The sequence below is a fragment of the Monodelphis domestica genome, chromosome 1, assembly GCF_027887165.1.
Source record: "Monodelphis domestica isolate mMonDom1 chromosome 1, mMonDom1.pri, whole genome shotgun sequence".
In the NCBI taxonomy this organism is placed as follows: domain Eukaryota; kingdom Metazoa; phylum Chordata; class Mammalia; order Didelphimorphia; family Didelphidae; genus Monodelphis; species Monodelphis domestica.
Window position 1 is genome coordinate 3,438,646 of NC_077227.1, and position 20,932 is coordinate 3,459,577.

At 41.8% G+C, this 20,932-nt stretch overlaps 1 long non-coding RNA gene across 2 annotated transcripts in view; it reads left to right on the top strand.

The window, feature by feature from the left end:
* LOC103099260 (uncharacterized) overlaps positions 1-20,932 on the top strand; it is a 141,977-nt gene that overhangs the window by 13,640 nt on the left and 107,405 nt on the right. Inside the window, exon 1 of one of the 2 annotated variants that reach the window (XR_008911430.1) lies at positions 245-3,234. The exons of the other annotated variant lie outside the window; for it this stretch is intronic. This is a non-coding gene — a long non-coding RNA (uncharacterized LOC103099260). Of the gene's footprint in view, positions 1-244; positions 3,235-20,932 lie in introns of those variants that run through there. 2 annotated transcript variants of the gene reach the window in all.

Below are 20,932 nucleotides of genomic sequence, written 5' to 3' on the forward strand. Positions count from 1 at the left end.
GACTTGCAGAGAGCCCAGGTGGCAGAGTTGGGAGGCAGAAAGGCCCGGCCTTGGCCTCGTCACCGGACAGTTTCCCCCGAGCGAAGGTCCTGCTTCACCGGACCACAGACACCCACTTCAGCTTTGGGGCAGGCGGTAGCGCCTCAGTCTCAAGCCGAAGGTCCCCAGTGGGGTGGGCCGAGTGCTAGACTGGGAGAGGCTTCTGGAGACGGAAGAGCCGCCTGGCTTCGGATGGCGTCTGCCTCCCGCCCCAGGTGGACGTCCATTGTCTGGTGGCCGGACCTTCCCTGGGAAACTCTCCGGGGACAAGGCCAAGGCGCGGCTCTCTGCCTCCCAACTCAGCCAACTGGGATCTCCGGATTTCCACGTGGACATCCCATAGCTCAGCAGAAGGCCGGCCACACAGACGGAAGAGACAGTTGTTCCTGCCTTATTATATGAGGCCAACATGGTGGAGGAGTCGGTAAGACCAGGAGGATTCTGGTCTTCATTTGCAAGGGACAAGCAAGGCGGTTCTTTTGGTGAAACAAGGAATCCTATGAAAAGCCCGAACAACCAAAACACAAAACAAGGATGGCTGGAAGTGGCTTCTTCTCTGCCAGATTTGCACCCGGACCTTGGACTCCACAGAGGCCACCTCTCCCAGCCCCATGCCCTTGAGAGGGAGGCATCTGGATGTCCCTGAGGTGGATCGATCGCCTTGTGGGGAACCTGAAGCTCTTCCCATATTGTTTCAGCGTTGCCCTGGTAACGGGACTCCTTCAGAGCCCCAACAAAGCATTAGAGAGCACCGCCTTCCTCTCTATTCTTCATGTATGTTTTTAAGCTTCTACTTTGTCAGCCACCCGCATAATTCTCCCCCTCCGCAGCCCCGGGAAGGTAATTCAATCATCCCCAGCTCTTGTCAGGGAGACACAGAAAGGAGAGCCTTTTCCTGCCTATTTATTAGATTGATATCTCACCTTTCCTTTGAGGCGCTCAAGGCGCTGGACAAATAACTTCCAAATTATACAAGTAATTTTTACAATGAACATTTATAAATGTCCTAATATTGAAAATTAACTGAGAGAGTGGGTGCTGTGGGGACAGGCAGGGAAGGAGGAGAGGAAATCGATGGGAAATGAGAATCTGAACAGGGCTGCCAATGCCTCCCAGGGAGGGGGAGAGAGCCCAGGGCCCTCTGGATTGGGGCAGCCATGTCCCGACTGGTCAGGAACAGAGGAAAATAAGGGGGGAGCAGATCTCTTGGAGTCATGGGCCACGGATGAAAAAGACCTTGGAGATGACCTAATCCCGCGTAGGTGAACCCGTGACCTCCCTCTCTCCACCACGCCCACCTGAGGACATTTCTCCATCACCCACCCCTCTGCCCAGTAGCCCAGTGGGAGCTCTTCCTCCCTCCCCTGTCTGGGGAGCTAGGGGCTCGCATGCCGTGTGAGTGCCGTTTGGACTCTTGGTCTCCGAAAGGCTCATCGTCCCTGATCTGATCCAAGCCGACCTTATATTAGAGGAGAGGACTGAGCCTCATGAAGTCAGAGTGACTTGTACAAGTCACTGACGAAGTCCAGACTGGAACTTGGGTCTTGGCACTTCACTTTCTGTGTTCATTCCCCTTTGGGAGGACAGGGTTCCTTCTCCTGTCTTCTATTTAAACCCCATTTCCAGAAAAGGAATAGATAAACTTGTTCACCTTGAGTTCCCTTTAGCGAGATGTAAGGTCTCTCCCCAGCAGATTTTACTCACTTGCCATATTCTTCGTGCCAGAGACATGGACTCGTTGTGCAAAATCACAATATCGTGTTCTTGATGGAGCAAACGGATCGTCTCCACTCATCAGTAGTCCTATGACAGCCCCAGCTTGGCCAGGGAGCAGCTGGAATAATCAATCAACTTGATGCTCCAACGTAGCTCTGGAGTTTTGTGAATTCGGTTTCCTCCAGGTGTCCTGCAAGGGACAAAATAGCATTATTCCCTCTTGCCCCATTGGATACCAAAGATGCCAGTCCTGGAGCAAGAGGCTGGGAGAGCCTCATTCATGCTGGTGCTTCGGATAGGAGCATCCTTCCTCTGCCTAGGTCTGCAAAGGACGCTGACCCCAAACCATTGGATGCTTAAACTGAAGCCAACCTGCTTAGGTAGAGGTGTATTCCAAGTATTCAGATACAAAATAGAAGCTTAGCAGCTGTTTCTTTAAAAAATATATTGAATAGCTTGTGTAGACAGTCCCCTACTTATGAGGCATCGTTTGGCCCCTAGAGAAGGCTGTGATGGACAGTCAATGCTGTCATTTCTTCTGAAGTGTTTTGTAATTATTAAGAAGAGAAAGACTAACAGAATGCCTAAGCATGAGGCGTGCCAATAGATCACACTGCCAAGAAAAATGAGAAAGCGAATTCCTGACGTTATTATCCTGTTAGCTCAGAACCCCTCCTGATAGAAAGAACCTTGAGTACACTGGGAGGGTTTCTAATTTCTTCCCTCAAGTTCATACCAATCTCCTTCTCCTCTGAAAGAACCTTTGATAATATTAGCACATAGCATTAAAGGCTGATCATTAAGCTTCACTTAAAATAACTTATGCTCAAAAGGGAAGAAGAAAACAAGAGTTAATCGAGCATCTACTGAATAGCAGACACTGCAAAGTCTTTCACAAATATCTCATTTGATACTCTGGAAGGTATGTACTATTATCTCCATTTTACAGTTGAGGAAACTGAGGCAGAGAGAGTTTAAGTGGTTTTCCCATGATCACACAGGTCACAAAGATTTATACGGTAGAACAAACACAAAGATTCCTATCTAGCCCACAGAGAATCAGTCATCAAGCTTCTGCCCCTTTTTGCTTGGATTCTCTTTCCTTTTTGGGCAAAATTTGACTTGGCCAACTTATTGCTTTTCTTAAGGTTGGACAGAGACAAAGAGGAAGTAATTCAAGATTCTTATCATTCCTACCTCCTCCTACTCAGCCACTCTTCATAGAAAAGTGTGTTATTCTTGGACTTTAGAAGCCCACACCAAGAAGAATGCCATCGAGAACCAAGGGCAGTGCCCCTAACTCCATTGCCTAGCACAGAGGACATCACTTTGACTCCGCAATTGGAAGACCTGGATTCCAATGCCATTTCTGATTCTGGATTCCTGCGTGACCCTGGGCAAGTCATTTAGACTCAGTGGCCCTTAGGATTTCTTGCCTACAAAAGAATATTTGGGAGTCACGGCTGGGTGTCTTTCAAGGTAAGAGATCTGATCTTCTGGTCAAATGACTCGTGAGTTGGGAAGCCATCCCAGCTCACTCTTTTCCATTGCTCTGTAACCACCTTCTCTCACTGGGGCTCCTTGGCTCCTCTTCTCTGCCTCCTCTCTATCTCTACAAGAAACTCCTACGGCTCTTTCTGAGTCAAAGCTCTAAGTCAAACAGAACTAGACTGGTTGGCATCTTCTGGCTTTTTCAAATAGGTCCAGGTTCTGAGGGTGCCAGAGTATCAGTCCATCCCGTCCCCATCTCAGGAACTTTCTGGATCAGAGTCCCTCTCTGGCCACAGCTTCATGCTTTAGAATGTAAAGGCCACTTTTATTTGTATTCCCAGGACTTAGCACAGGCCTTGGGACTGAGCAGACCGCTAATATATGTGGTTCTCTATCCGAGGTTTCATTCGCATTCACTTCTGTCAGCATCATTATTGGGATTCCTCTCTCACACACATCCTTAATCCCCATCCCTCCTCCCAGGGCTACTGCATTTGAGAAAGCCAGGTAAGGGCCTTCCCCGCCAAAGGGAGAATGGGAAGAGAAGAGGAAGCTTTGTCCAGCCACCTGGCTAGGCTTGGTGACATCTCTAATGGCTGATCTCCAGGATACAGAATGTTCTCCGCCTTTTACCACTTGCCGGCCGCCCCAAGTCACAGCATCCCCAAGACAACCCCCTCTTTGGATTCTCATTTTCCTAAGGCTAGATGAAAGCAAACCCCAAAGGACATGGGCCATGAGGATTCCTTGGTGCAAGGGGCCTTGATGGGGCATGTGAGGACACTATCCCTCACCTAGGCTTAGAGCCACGGATTGCCACGGAGACACAACCATGGCAACAAGGGCGACCTTGAGTCATCCGCTCCCCCACCCCACGGAAGCTGCTCTGTGAAGAGTTATCCATGGCCGAAGGCAACCCCTCCAGCACCCGGCATTCCAGCATTGGTCTGTCCAGGCCATGAGGAAGGACATCGGTACCGTGGAAAGGTTGTCCACAGCTCGGTTTGAGACTCGTCATTTATAGGCGCAGCGAGATGGGGTTCTGCCAGGCTGCTATTCTGACCTCCCCCTCGAAGAGAGTTTGACTACGGAGAAACAGAAGCAACGCCAGTGGTTCACCACGGAATGTTGAAGCAACATCGCACTAGAAATGCTGAGAAAGAAGCAGCTGTGTTCACACGGATGCACATACATCTGGCACCATCCATGTATGTGCGCACACACACGCTGAAGCATACAAGAGAGAAGTCCCTGACCTCAAGGAGTTTGTACTCTAATGAGGAAAGGTGATAATCGGGAAAACTGGAGGGGCAGGAGGCCGAGATGCCCTAGAGAAGTCTGAGAGGAGGGTCCAGAGCAGCCTGGAGAGATCTGGCCAGCTCACCCTTTGGCATGTGTCTGAGAATCTAAGGAAATGCTCTAGCTGTCCTGTGATCCCACCCACACCCACACCCACACCCACACCTACACCCACACACCTACACCTACACCCCACCCACACCCACACACCTACACCCACACCTACACCCCACCCACACCTACACCTACACCTATACCCACACACCTACACCTATACCCACACCCACAGCTACACCCACACCCACACCTACACCTACACCCACCCACACCTACACCCATACCCCCCCACACACACACCTACCCCACACACCACACCCATACCCACACCCATACCTACACCCCCCCCACACACACACACACACCTACACCCACACCTACACCCCACCCACACCTACACCTACACCTATACCCACACACCTACACCCACACCCACACACCTACACCTATACCCACACCCACACCTACACCCACACCTACACCCATACCCCCCCACACACACACCTACACACACACCTCCACCCACACCTACCCCACACCCACACACCACACCCATACCCACACCCACATACCCACACCCATACCTACACCCCCCCACACACACACCTACACACACACCCACACCTACACCCATACCCACACCCACCCATACCTACACACACACCTCCACCCATACCTACCCCACACCCACACACCACACCCATACCCCACCCACACACCCACACCCCTACACACACACACACCTATACCCCACCCACATCTACACCCACACCCACACCTATACACCCACACACACACCTACACCTACACCCATACCCTCACCCACACCTACACTCACACACCCATACCCACACCCACACACCACACCTACACCCCCCCACACACACACCACACACACACACACCTACACCCCTACACACACACCTACACACACCCACATATACCCACACACACACCTACACCCCACCCACACCTACACCCACACCTATACACACACACCTACACCTACACCCATACCCTCACCCACACCTACACCCACACACCCACACCCATACCCATACCCACACCCCCACACCACACCTACACCCACACACCACACCTACACACACACACACACACCCCACACACACACCACACACACACATGGCTGGTCTCCATTTTGCATTTTCTTCTGCATATTCACACTTTCTTTCACGGAATTTCAGCTCCTCCAGGGAAGGGGGCGTTTCATGCCATCTTAGTGACTCCACATCTTGCTCTATCTATATCCCATCTATCCATCCCCTCTCCCCCAGAGTGCTTGGGCTGGCCGGCTGCTTTACCTTCCATTTGGCCCTCTGGATGGCCTCAAATTCGTGTGTATTCCAGCCGGTGTCTTAGAGCGCTTCCCTTCCAGCACCCCAGGTCTAGGCTCCTACCCTCTGGGGAGGCGGGCAGAGGCCTCTACATGCGTTTGCTGACTGCCTCGCTTGGTGGAATGGTGGCCCACCGCAGCTGACTCACACATTCCTCTTGGGACAATTTCGGTTCCTTTGAGATTGTGGTGCTCCGTGACTGACCCTCAGATCGCATCACAAGAAACAAGTCAGGGACTACAGAGGAAGCGATGTCTAAGTCCTCTATGAGGTGAACGCATCGGAATGGATCTGAGTACTGGATATTGCTCAGAAGCCATTCTATCTTCTCTTTACCTTTTCACATGGCTGAATCCAGCTCACATCTTCTGTAAAGGGGTGTGTGTCTATATGTGTGTGTGTTGGGGGGGCTCATTTGAAGGGCCTCCATTCCAGCCATCTGGCAAAATTAAGACAACGTGCATTTTCATTTCTTTCTGGCTTTCCAGTGTAAATGGTTGGGCTTTTTTCTCTTTTTTCTGTGCCTTTCACTGAGAAAGCATTTTCTGTTCTGAATTTATTGAAGATGGTTACGGGCTTGGCATAAAGAATAGAAGAATCTGCAGTCAGCAGATCTGAGTTCAAATCCTCTCTCAGACACTTACAGTTGAGTCATTATTAGCAAGTTCTCTGACCTCTCAAATCCTTGGCTTCTTTCTGCCTCTATAAACTGAGGAATAGTCCCTGTCACTGTCTAGGAAGGTGGGTGAGGAAATCATCCTAAAGTGCCACAGACACGGGAGGCAGCTATTCTGATGTCCTGGGGTCCGTCTTGGAGATTCTGGATGTTGTCTTTTGGTCAGAACATACTTCCAGATTCATAATGACACATTTGCTGCCCTTTAGAAGAAGCTTTCTAACAGCATTCAGTATGATTTCAACAACCCTTAAAAAGAGCAATCTGCAAATGAAAATGTGTCCCATTTTAGTCCCATTGGCGTACCTTTTCCTGCTGACCCAGAGTTCCTCTTCTAAGAGTGGATGCGAATTCTTCATCCATCTTCAGTCTCGAAAGCCTCTTGACTGGTCTCAGCTCTTAGGGTTCAGGCTGCAAGTCTCTCTATCCCTCCCACCTAGTTGCCTTTGTGCCCACCAGCACCTCAGATGCTGCTGTCGATTCCTCTCCCTAACCAAGGAGATAAATCACATCTCTTTGATTTAGAAATCTCTAGGAGCTTACCTTCCAGTTCTATGATGCTTCATGTCCTTTTGTGGCAAAAACGGAGCAGGTGCAGGCTCAGACCAAGCAGAGACAAAGGTTCCTCCCCTCCTTCTGGATGCCATCACCCAAGACAGAAGAGGAAGAGGGAAGTAATTGTCCTCTGTTCTGAGAATTAGCCACTCTAGCCTTGCCTTCTCCCCCATCCTCGTTTGCCTCATCCAGTTTATAGAGCCTTTAAATTCACTGTAGGACCCTTGGACTAGTTTTTCAGGTAGCAGGCTTTGCTATACTTTGGCCAGGATGAGAGGAATGGTCTCCTAACAGATGGAAACACTGAGATTTGAAATCTCAGAAGAAAAAACCAGTGATTTCCTTAAGGGGGTCAAAGACAGCATCCCTTCAATTTGGTGTGGTGAAAACCTCTGTGATAGTTACAGATCAGTTTATGGATGGGAAATACTGGCTTTCTGTCTTCCCAGGCCTTGCCCTTGCCACAGTGGCCCAACAGTCAGGGATACACAGGGGCATCGTGGGGTAGGGGATAGAGTCCTAGGTCTGGGGCGCTGGCATCCTTACTGAAAACAAAAGTAACCCGGCTCTTCGCAGTTTATGTAGCAAGGACAGAATCATATACAATGTCCTATAAATACACCATTTGTAGTCTTATTTTGTGGATGAAAACAACTTCTCCCTTGTGGTTAAGCCATCAAATCTTCCTGATTCATTTTATTTTCTCACAAAACACATGTATAGCTGAAATCTGCTAGTTTCATTTTATGTGTAAATATTTTAGTACAACTCTATTTGCAAAGACATCTTTGATTCCCAGGAGCCTTTTATAATGTGGATGGATATCTATTGCCTGCTTCCTCTTCTTGTTAAGACACAGATGGTCAATCAGAGTAGGGAATCCCCTTTAGCCAACAAGTGGTGAGCTCGACTAAGTCCATATTTTAAAAAATAGTTGGTTCCTCAAAGATTTGCCCAAAGGGACTATAAGAGCTACTCCAGGTTATTCAGGGACAGGGGTCCTAGAGGTAAAGGTGCTTGGAGCATGGATTAACCTACTCTACACAAAAACCACTGGGAAAGATTTCAATACCTACTGGTTTGTACCCCACCCCTAGAAACTAGGAGCCATACCATAGCTTTACCATCCATATGGAACTGCCTTTTTTTTTTTTTAATATCGGGGCAGCTAGGTGGTAGAGTAGATAGAGCACTGGGCTTGGAATCAGACTCATCTTTCTTAGTTCAAATCTGGCCTCAGACACTTAAGAGCTATTTGACATTGGGCCAGTCACTTCATTCTGTTTGTCTCATCTTCGTCTGTCAAATAAGCTGGAGAAAAAATACCGAACCGCTCCACTATCTTAGCTGTGTGACCCTGGACAAGTTACTCAATTCTGTTTGCCTTAGTTCCTCATCTGTAAAATGAGCTAGAGAAGGAAATGGCGAACCAAATCAGTGTTATTTTTCCCAACAAAATCTTAGTGTCATGAATACTTGGACATGACTAGAAATGGCCAAAGAAAAACAAACAGATTGTCTTATATGGGGATGTGTTTACTTTATTTGGAGGCGATAAGAATCAACTGAGTAGCACCTGAAGCAATATATGTGATTCACCCCAACTTCTCCTTTGCCTCTGAGCAAACACTTCTCTCAGGTGCTCACTGGAGACTTGGATCTTAGCAATGTGGGCTCTCTCCACTGCTGCATATCACAAGCCACCCACAACTGTGCATGAGCCTTCTCCCTTTCCACCATTAATCCCCTCAAGCCAGCAATCCAACTCCCATCCTACGAACACCTGAATTTGCTAGATGCTAAGGCAGCTCTTGAGTTCTCTTACCATCACGCTGACTTCTTTTCCAGCTATGGATTTTGAAGGTGTTTCACACTGGTTTCTCTCCCTCTTTGTCCTGCATGCCTGCCCCATCCACCATGTGTTATCTATAACTCTTGACGTGATCATCTCATTTAATTCTGAGAATCAATAACGAGGATTTTCTTACATGTTGCCTTTGTTTCTCTTTATAAAGTTGAGAAATTTGGAGAAGGAAGCCTGATACTATTTAGTGCTCTGTGCCCTGTGGGCAATATGAAGAGGGAATAGCCATGTCCTAGTAAGTAAATCAGGAGAGGGAATAGGCATTCAAATAGGTCCCTTGGAGGGCTTCCCTCAATGGTTGCCAGATTCTTCCCCCAACACTGACTTTGGAAAATAATTGAATGGGCAATAGGGCTACTGATATTTTTGCTTGTTTCTAATTACACTAAACAAATTATTCCAGGACCACATGCCTGGGGCCCCTACAATGTGTCTTCATATATTACATGTATCACCTTGTGGGGTCTCTGTTTCTAGTGCTTGGAAACACATTACATAAGGTCAAGATTGGCACCAAAGTCACCCGTAGAGGGGAACAAGTTTTTGCTTAGGATGCAATTATCTTCAAGGGTCCAATCAAATGTGCTGGCTTAATTATGCTTCCATGTTCATCCTACTTGACTTCTCTGCAGTTTTTGACATTGTTGACCAACTTCTTATTATTCCTGGATACCTTCTACACACTGTGCTCCCATTTCATTGAGTTCTTTTACTATCTGATCAGTCCTCATTTTACTTTGTTGGCATAGTCTCAACTCTTAACTTCTTGCCTCTGATGAATGAAGATTCATGTTTTTCACAGTGCTCTCTCTCTCTCTCTCTCTCCCTCCCTCTCTCTCTCTCTCTCTCTCTCTCTCTCTCTCTCTCTCTCTCTCTCTCTCTCTCTCTCTCTCTCTCTCTCTCTCTCTCTCTCTCTCTCTCTCTCTCTCTCTCTCTCTCTCTCTCCCCGTATCTTCCTTCCTCAGTCTCACATGACTCTTCTCTCTCCTTATTTCTTCCTTTAGATTCAAACATCATCTCTACAAAGATGAATAAAGTCATGGATGATGGAGGTAGAGGATTTGGGCTTAGATTTGGACTCTGACACAATCTATATGAGCTTGGTCAAGTCCCTCCAACTCCCAATCATCCATTTCTCCAACTAGAAAATCAAAATAACACTACTGAACTAGTTACCACTCAGTGGGAATTGTGAAAAAAGAACTTTAAACACATTGGAGCACTATGTTGATGAGAACCATGCCTTTAATTCTCCTCTGAGCTTCAGTTTCTCAGGCCTGAATTTTGGAGTACTCTTTGAGTCTTCTTCCTCACTACCAAGCACACCACCATCTCAGACACATTTGGGAATTTGAGAAATCTCTCATGTTCACGTCACATTTGAAATGGAAAGTTGGGAGCTTGACACCACAATAATTAGTTGAATTCAGGAACTAGTTGCCTTCTGGCCCCTAAACAGACAATGCTAAAGGTGCAGCTTAGTAGGAGACTTCTCGTGGAATGTTCTGGAATCCAAAATGAGGGAGGGAGATGATTCTGCCTTGAATATCACTTTCAGTGCTAGGGTCTGCATTTTAGGAGACATAACCAAGCAGGCACAAGTCTCGAATAGAGCACGGTTGAAAGAAAACCAGACAAGAGAACATCCAAGAATCTGATGAAGCAGTAGGAACCATTTTACATGATATCATGTTATCATAACATGCTTACTTATGGGGCCTGGAGAGTTGCATTTAAAGGGATGTTGTAGGTAAGGATCTAGACGGTGCATTGAAAAGTGTTGGGCCTGAGTGAGGAAGACATGAGTTTAAAATGGACTTTGTGCTACCCGGGGCAAGTCATTCAATATCTGTCTATCTCAGTTCCCTTAAATGCAAAATATAAAGTGGTTAGCACAATGTCCCAGCAAGGAATAGATGCTTAATGTAGGTTTGTTTCCTTCCTTTGTGTTGAGAAGAGGATAGATTTGTTTTCCCTGGTACTAAGGAGCAAATCCAGCACAGTGAGTGGAAATTGCTGTAAGGCAGTAATCCCCAGACCACTCAAATTCAAGAGTAGAGGGGACTTGGTATCTCTAGAGCAGTTCTTTAACAGAATGAATCTCCTCTTCATTGTACCCAACAATTAGTCATCCAGCCTTTGCTTGAAGACCTAAAGGGAAAGGGAGACTACTGCCTCTTGAGACAAAACTGCATCTCTCCATTAGGAAATCATTGCCGAAGTCGAGTCTAAGTCGTTCTCTTTGTACTTTTTTCCAGTTACTTCTTACTCTTCCTTCTCTGGTCATTTCTTCTAAATGTGGTAGCTTTTCAGATACATGAACCTCCCCTCTCTGCCTCTCATTTTCTCCAACAATTCTGGGTTACCATGCAGACAGTATGCTTACTAAGGAGACTAGCCTTATCAAGGAACCTGGCACCTCAGGATATAATGGGCCTTCTCTCCATGATGTTCCAAAAGGACAGGTCAGATTGCTTCCAGTTTGCAATTTTAGAAGGAATACATGGTCAGTTGCCTTGACTAGATTTTTGAAGGTCTCTTTTGACTGTTGTCATAAGAATTTCTTTTCTTTTTAATTTTCAAAAAATGTATTTAATTTACAATATTTTTCTATGGTTACATGATTCATGTTCTTTCCCTCCCATAGCCAATGAGCACTATAACTGGGTTTTACATGTATCTTTTTTTTAGATTTGAAAATTTTTACTTAATTGATTTAGAATATTTTTCCATGGTTCCATGATTAATGTACTTTCCCTTCCCTCCTCTCTACCCCACCCCCATAGCCAATAAGCAGTTCCTCTGGGTTTTACATGTGTCTTTGATCAAGACCCATTTCCATATTATTAATACTTGTGCTAGGACGATCATTTAGAGTCTATATCCCCAATTATATCCCCATCCACCCATGTGATCAAGCAGTTGTTTTTCTTCTATTTTTCTATTCCACAGTTCTTTCTCAGGATGTGGATACATTCTTTCTCAGTCTCTCAGAATTGTCCTGGGTCATTGCATTGCTGCTAGTAGAGAAGTCAGTTACATTTGATTGTGCTACAATGTATCTATCTCTGTGTACAATGTTCTCCTGGTTCTGCTCCTCTCGCTCTGCATCACTTCCTGGATGTCTTTCCAGTTCACATGCAATCCCTCCACTTTATCACTCCTTTGAGCACAATAGTATTCCATCACCACCAGATACCATAATGTGTTCAGCCATTTCCCAATCAAAGGGCATCCCCTCATTTTCCAATTTTTTGCCACCACAAAGAGCACAGCTATAAATATTTTTGTACAAGTCTGTTTCCTTATTATCTCTCTGGGGGTATAAACTGAGCAGTGGTATGTCTGGATCAAAGGGCAGGAAGTCATTTAAATCCATTTGGGCATAATTCCAATTTTGCCTTCCAGAATGGTTGGATAAATTCACAACTCCACCAGCAATTCATGTGTCCCCATTTTGCTATATCCTCTCCAACATTTATTACTTTCATTTGCTAACATATTAGCCAATCTGCTCGATATGAGGTGGTATCTCAGAATTGTTTTGATTTGCATTTCTCTAATTATGAGTGATTTAGAACACTTTTTCATGTGCTTATTGATAGTTTTGATTTCTTTATCAGAAAACTGCCTATTCATATCCCTTGCCCATTTATCAATTGGGGAATGGCTTGATATTTTTTTGTTCAATTGATTTAGTTCTTTATAAATTTGAGTAATTAGACCTTTGTTGGAGGTTGGTGTTATGAAGATTTTACCAATATGGTGCTACACTTCTGATCTTGGTCGCATTGGTTTTGTTTGTAAAAAACCTTTTTAATTTAATGTAATCAAAATTATTCATTTTACATTTTGTGATATTCTGTATTTCTTGCTTGCTTTTAAATTCTTTTCTTTCCCATACATCTGACAGACAGGTATACTATTCTATGTTCACTTAATTGACTTATAGTTTCCTTCTTTATATTTAGGTAATTTACACATTTTGAATTTATTTTGATATAGGTTATGAGATGTTGATCTAGACCTAATCTCTCCCATATAATTTTCCAATTTTCCCAGAAGTTTTTTGTCACATAGTGAGTTTTTGTCCCCAAAACTGGGATCTTTAGGTTTATCGTATACTATCTTGCTAAGGAAATTTACCTTAAGTCTATCCCATTGATCATCTATTCTATCCCTTAGCCAGTACCCATATTGTTTTGATGACCACTGCGTTATAGTACAGTTTAAGATCTGGTATGGCTAGATCCCCACCCTTCACATTTTTTTATTAGTTCCTTTGATATTCTTACTCTTTTGTTCTTCCAAATTAATTTATTATAATTTTATAAAAAAGTTTTTTGGTAGTTTGATAGCCATGGCACTGAATAAGTAGATTAAGTTGGGAAGAATTATCATTTTTATTATATTAACTCATCCTACCCAGAAGCAATTAATGTTTTTTTTTTCAATTATTTACATCTAGTTTTAATTGTATGAAAAATGTTTTATAGTTGTGTTCATATAATTCTGTGTTTGTCTTGGCAGATAGATTCCTTGTTTATATTGTCTAGAGTGATTTTAAATGGAGTTTCTCTTTCTAACTCCTGCTGCTGAGTTTTGTTGGAAATACATAGAAATGCTGATGATTTATGTGGGTTTATCTTGTACCCTGCAAATTTGCTAAAGTTGCTAATTACTTCCATAAGCCTTTTAGTTAATTTTCTGGGGTTCTTTAAGTATAACATCATATCATTTGAAAAGAGTGATAGTTTAGTCTCCTCAGTGCCTACTTTAATCCCTTTAATTTCTTTTTCTTCTCTAGTTGCTACTGCTCGCATTTCTATTACAATATTGAATAAAAGAGGTGATAATGGGTATCCTTGCTTCACTCCTGATCTTATTGGGGAGCTTCTAACTCATCCTTATTATAGATGATACTTGCTGATGGTTTTAAATATATACTGCTTATTATTTTGATGAATGACCCTTCTATTCCTATGCTTTTTAGTGTTTTCAATAGGAATAGGTATTGTATTTTGTCAAAGGCCTTTTCTGCATCTGTTGAAATAATCATATGATTTCTGTTGGTTTGATTATTGATATTGTCAATTATGTGAATTGTTTTTCTAATATTAAACCATCTTTGTATTCATGGTATAAATATCACTTGATCTTAGTGAATAACCCCCATTATCACTTGCCAGAGTCTTTTTGCTAGTATTCTATTTAATATTTTTGCATTTATGTTCATTAAGAAGATTGGTCTGTAGTTTTCTTTCTCAGTTTTTGGTTTTCCTGGGTTTGGAATCAGTACCATATTTTTGTCATAAAAGGAATTTGGTAAAACTCCTTCTTTACTTTTTTGCAAGTACTTTGCATAGTATCAGGATTAGTTGTTCTTTAAATGTTTGTTAGAATTCACTTGTGAATCCATTTGGCCCTGGGAATTTTTTCTTAGGGAGTTCTTTGATAGCTTTTAAAATTTCTTTTTCTGATATGGGAGTATTCTATTTCTTCTTCTGTTAATCTAGGCAATTTGTATGTTTGTAAATATTAATCCATATCCCTAGATTAGCACATTACCATATAATCGGACAAAATAGTTCTTAATAATTACCTTAATTTCCTCTTCATTAGAGGTTAGGTCATTCTTTTCATCTTTGAATACTGTTAATTTTATTTTCTTATTTCATTATTTATTAGGTTAACCAGTAGTTTATTTCATTTTTTTCAAAGTACCAGCTCCTAGTCTTATTTATTAATTCAATATTTTTTTTCCACTTTTAATTCTATTAAGTTCTCCTTTGATTTTAGGATTTCCAAATTATTTTTTTATCTGGGGATTTTTAATTTTTTATCTTTCTAGTTATTTTTATTTGTACACCCAAATAATTGAAATTGACATCTTCCCTCTCTGATTTGTTGATATATGCACTCAGGAATATAAATTTTTCCTCTGAGTACTGCTTTGGGTGCATCCCATAGATTTTGATAGGATGTCTCTTCATTGACATTCTCATCAATGAAATTATTCATTATTTCTATGATTTGTTCTTTCATGAACCAATTTGTGCATTTCTTGTAGGCAATATATGGTAGGTTTTGGTTTCTAATCCACTCTGCTATTTGTTTCCATTTTATGGGTGAGTTCATCTGTTCACATTCAGAGTTATGATTGCCACCTGTGTATCCACCATCATTTTGATTTCCCCTTAAATCCTGTCCTATCTTCTTCCCTGTTTACTTCTATACCAGTGTTATGTTTTTAATCAGTCATCCTATTCCCCATACTTATTTTATGTTCCTTCCTACCCTCTCCCTTCTTATTCGCCTCTTGTTTTTCTTTTAGTTCTATTGAATTACCTCTCCTCACCCTTTCCCTCAATTTGATTTTTTCCTCTTCTCTCCCCCCTCTTGGTTTCCCCCTCTCAACTTCCCTGTAGGGTAATATAGAATTCTATATCCCAATGCATCTAGCTGTTCTTTCCTCTCAGAATTGATTCCACTGATAGTAAGATTTAAGTATTAGCTATCGCTGTACTCTTCTTCTCCTTTTTATAATAGTATTCTTCTCCTCTCTTTCCCATGTACCTCTTTACGTGGTATAATATATCCCATTTTTCTTCTTCCTTAAAGTTTCTCTTGGTGCCCCCCTTTTTTATATATAATCTTAAACCACTTATATGCCTGTGAATAAATCTTCAATCTACTAAGATAGTGAAAACAGTTTTTGAGAGTTACAAATATAATTTTTCCATATAGGAATAGAAACAATTTAACTTTACTGAAGCCCTTGAAAAAGAACCCCCCCCCCCTTTCTTGTTTACCTTTTCATGTTTCTCTTGAATTTTGAATTTGTACATCAAAGTTTTCACTTAGTTCTGGTCTTTTCTTTAGGAATACTTGGAAATCCTCTATTTTGTTAAATGCCCATACTTTCCCCTGGAAGCACATAATCACTTTTGATGGGTAAGTGATCCTTTATTGTAGACCCAATTCTGTTGCCTTTCTGAATATCATATTCCAAGCCTTATGGTCCTTTAGTGTGAAGGCTCCCAGATTTCATTGGTGCTCCTTGATATCTGAATTGTCTCCTTCTGGCTTCTTGCAATATTTTCTCCTTACTTTGGAAGCTCATGAATTTGGCAATTATATTCCTGGGGGTTGTCTTTTGAGGATTTAATGTAGAGGGTGGTCTACTCTTTAAATGTCTATTTTGCCCTCTTGTTCAAGAATATCAGGGTACTTTTCTTGAATAATTTCTTGTAGTATGATGTCAAGGCCTTTATTTTTATTTCAGCTTTTCCAATAGACTAATGATTCTCAAATTGTCCCTCCTGGATCTTGTTCTCCAGGTTAGTAATCTTCTCAATGAGATATTTCATGTTTTCTTCTATTTTAACATTATTTTGACTTTTTAAAAATTAATTCTTGATGTCTTGTGAGATCATTAGCTTCTACTTGCTCAATTCTAGTCTTTAAAGACAGGTTTTCAGGTATGATCTTTTGATTTTTTCCTTTTAGGTTTTGGTCTATCCTGCTTTTCAGGGCTACCAGCAAGTCAGTTCTGGTCTCCAATTCATTTATTTCTTCATGTGATTTCTGTTCTTCTATTTTCAAGTGAGAGATTCTGTCTTTTAAACTGTTGTTTTCTTTTTTAACTATTTTCTACTTTTCTTTCTATTTTTCTTATATGTTTCTTACTTGATTCTTATTTTTTTTTAGTTCTTTTAGAGCTTGTGACCAATTTCCATTGTTGGGAGGGGGGAGTTTGGATGTGCCTACTTGTTTGTTGATCTCTGATATCTCCTCTGTAGTCTACTGTTTTTCACCATAGAAGTTATCCAGGGTCAGAGGCTTTTTCTTATTTCTCCTTTCTTTCTTTCTTTCTTTCTTTCTTTCTTTCTTTTTCTTTCTTTCTTTCTTTCTTTCTTTCTTTCTTTCTTTCTTTCTTTCTTTCTTTCTTTCTTTCTTTCTTTCTTTCTTCCTTTCTTCCTTCCTTCCTTCCTTCCTTCCTTCCTTCCTTCCTTCCTTCCTTCCTTCCTTCCTTCCTTCCTTCCTTCCTTCCTTCCTTCCTTCCTTCCTTCCTTCCTTCCTTCCTTCCTTCCTTCCTTCCTTCCTTCCTTCCTTCCTTCCTTCCTTCCTTCCTTCCTTCCTTCTTTCTTTCTTTCTTTCTTTCTTTCTTTCTTTCTTTCTTTCTTATTGTAGATTGTAGTTCTTGGGTGCTGCTTGCCATTGCTATGTTTTTTCTTCCTTTCCCAGCCAGAAGTCTGAGTGAGGAGGGCAGGCAGCTCTTTGTGTGTTGAGCTGCAGAGTGGCTTTTGCCTATGAGGCTATTTTTTTTTCAGTCTCCACAATGTCTGCTGTGGTCAGTACCCCCTCTGCCCTATCTCTGATGCTCAAGTTCTATATTCCTCAGCCTCCTTTGGGTCCCAACTCTTGTTGCCCTCAGGGGCAAGTCTGTGGTGCTCTCAGCCAGCCCCCAAGAACCTAGAGATTGCCCCATGCTTGCTCTGACTCTGGTGCCATAGGTTGCGTGGGGGAGGGGTGATCAGCTCGTGCTTTGGTAGGAGTAATTTTATCCCCTTATATCATGGAAATGTCCAAACCCTGTATACCTTCAAGGCTGTGCCCTATATAGTAAAGCCTCTTCACCCCTCTGATTTTGATTTTTGTCCTTTTGAGGCACTTTATATTGGTCATTTGGGAGAAGGAGAAGTCTCTTGCTCTTCTACTCTGTGGCCATCTTAACCTGGAAGTCTCCTCTTTCTTTTTTTTTTAAACCCTTACCTTCCGTCTTAGAATCAATACTGAATATTGGTTCCAAGGCAAAAGAGTGGCAAGAGTTAAGCAGTGGGGGTTAAATGATTTGCCCAGGGTTACCCAGCTAGGAATTGTCTGAGGTCAGATTTGAACCCAGGACCTCCTGTCTCTAGGTCTGGCTTTCAATCCATTGAGCCAATCAGCTGCCTCCCATAAAATTTTTTGTGAAAAAGACTTTGGAATATGACATCTTGGAAACAGTAGTAATTTAGGAGCCAGGAGAGCTCGTTTGGAAACAATCTCTGTTTTGGTGCCTATATATGCCTAGGCAGTTCTTGGACCTCCCTTAACCTCAGTTTTCTTAAGTACATGGATTGTACATGGGAAGTACATGGATTGGACTAGATGATTTCCAAGGTTCCTTGTAGCACTAAATCCTGTAATTAATTTCTTTGGCTGTTATGCTCAATCCCACAAGATTCCCAGTAGACAGGCAAAAGCAGGTAACAATTGGCTCCTCTCTCTGTAACTTGGCAGCTACATCCACATTCCAGCTAAGATGACACCAGAAAACAGCATCACATCCCACTTTTGTTATCTTTGTTTCTTCTAATAATCTCTGATTTAGCTTATAAGTTTCAAAATGGAAAAAAATGACTTTTGTGTGATTAAACATCTTCATATCCATTAGGCTGTGGTGACACTGGACATATGAAACAAGACTGCAACCACTAGGAAAAAAGCAGAGAAGTGAAAAGTGAATATGAAATGGCTGGATCCCTCTCTCCCAATTACTATAGAGTTAATCATAGTCTTCACAAGAGGTTATAAAGGACATTTAGTGCCCATGCCATTCATTGCTGACCCTGTCATGGATTCAAAATAGTTTCAGGGATAGAAACAATAGACCCCTCTTATGTTTGAGTCCGACTGGGGCTGTCTTCCAGGGAGCAGCAGTAAGGAGGTGGGGGTGTTCTTTGCTTTATGACTGGCCATATGGCACTGAAGAAACGTACTATCTTAGGAAGGAGGAATCCAAGTCCTTAATCTGCAGGAATGTATCCCTGGGGAAGGAGATTTGAAGGCTCTACTTACTAAAGCAACATTCTGGACTGCCTATGTGGCAAGACTTGGGCTCAGCTTACAAGGACCATGAATTCTTGATGAAGCCCTTGGGTACTAAAGATATTACAGCTTACTAATTTGGGAAAGAGGCTAGGCTCATCTGAATTCCTAGAAAAAACAGAATAAAAATTTAATAGAATTTTTGTCCTTTACTTAAAAAAATATTAATTTACTTTTTAAAACATTTTCCATGTTTCCATGATTCACTTTCTTTCCCTCCCCTCTTTTGACCCCACTCCCAGAGCCAACATGTGATTCCACTGGGTTGTACAAATGTTATCACTTGATAACTATTTCCATGTTACTCATTTTTGCTACAGAGCATCTTTTAAAGCTAAAACACCAAATCATATACCCATATATACAAGATATGTGATAAGTCATATGTTTTAATAGAATATATTTTAAAAGTTTTGAATCAGAAATTTAGGGATGGAAGAACCCTTAAGAATTATGCTCTCCAATGACATTTCATAGATGAGGACAATCATATGAAGTTAAAGTGACTTACACCAGGTCACAGAGCAAGGAAATGGCAAAGCCATAAAATGATGCCATTTGTCCTGACTCCAAGACTAGTGCTTCATTACCTTCCAAAACACAGAATAATTGAAAGTAAATAAATGAAACCCAATACAACATTACCTGGGAGTGGCCCTTAATACTTCACTACTACTACTATTAATAAAGAATAATTTGTTTCTAGGGTACATTTTTTTTATTAGGGGAATTTGGTACAGTGGCCAGAGAAAACCTTAACTGTGTGACTCTGGGAAAAACATTTAACTTTTCTTAGCTTCAGTTTCTTTACAGGTAAAATGGACTTATTAACCTCTGAGTCAAAGAATTGCTATGAAAATTATATAAGGTGCTCTATATCAAATGCTTTACAAACTTGAATATTTCTAGAAGTATTGTTTGGAGCATGCCAAGTATTGGTCATTGAAAATAGTTTATTCACTTATAAAATTATTTTTAAACATCTTTTTATTATCATTTATCACTATAAATGTGTATACCATTTTTCATCATTTCATTCTTTTCAGTTAGAGGTATGAACCAACATCTCATACCATTTAGGGATTATGATAAACTATATCCAGCAAATCTCTGAATAAGGGAAGAGTTTCTGACCAAAAGAGGATCACAGGAAGTAAAATAGATCATTTTGAACAAATGAAATTTTAAAAGGTTTTGCACAAACAAAACAATATATATATATATATATATATATACATATATATATATATATATATATAATACTTCCAATAAAGGCCTCATTTCTCAAACATAAAGACAATGGAACCCAATTTTGAAAAATGAGTCATTCCTCAATTGGGCATCCATTGTTTTTTTCAATAGAAGTGTTTTACATTTTTTATATCCAAGACTTTTCTCTATCTTTGATCTCTTTGGGATATATATTTAATTGTGATATCACTTTGTTCAAGGAAATGCCCAGCTTAGTGATTTTTTTCCCCCTCTTATAACTCTAAATTTCTTTCCAAACTGGTTGGACATTGTGCAACTCCATCAATAGTATATTCCTGTATCTGTCCTTCAATCAAACAATGACTATTAAGGCCATACTATGTGCCTGGAACTGTTTTGAGGTCTGAGGATATGAAAAGAAGTAAAGGACAGCCTCTGTCCTTAGGGAGACAGCATACACATTAATAAAAACAATAGCTGACATTTATATAGCTATTATGTGCCAGGGCCTGTGCTAAGCAATTAAATTTTGGATCTCATTTGATCCTTACCATAGCCTTGGGAGGGAGGTGCTGTGATTATCTTACAGATTTATTTTACAGATGAGAACACTGAGGCAGACTGACATTACACGGCTTTCTCAGTATCACACAGGAAGTGACGGAGGTCAGATTTGAACTGAGATTTTCCTGGTCTGATGATCTGCCCACTGTTTACACCAATTGTTCAAATCTATATAAAACAAGCTCTAGACCGGCTATATAGGAAGTGATGAAGAGAAAGAGGCATTAAAAT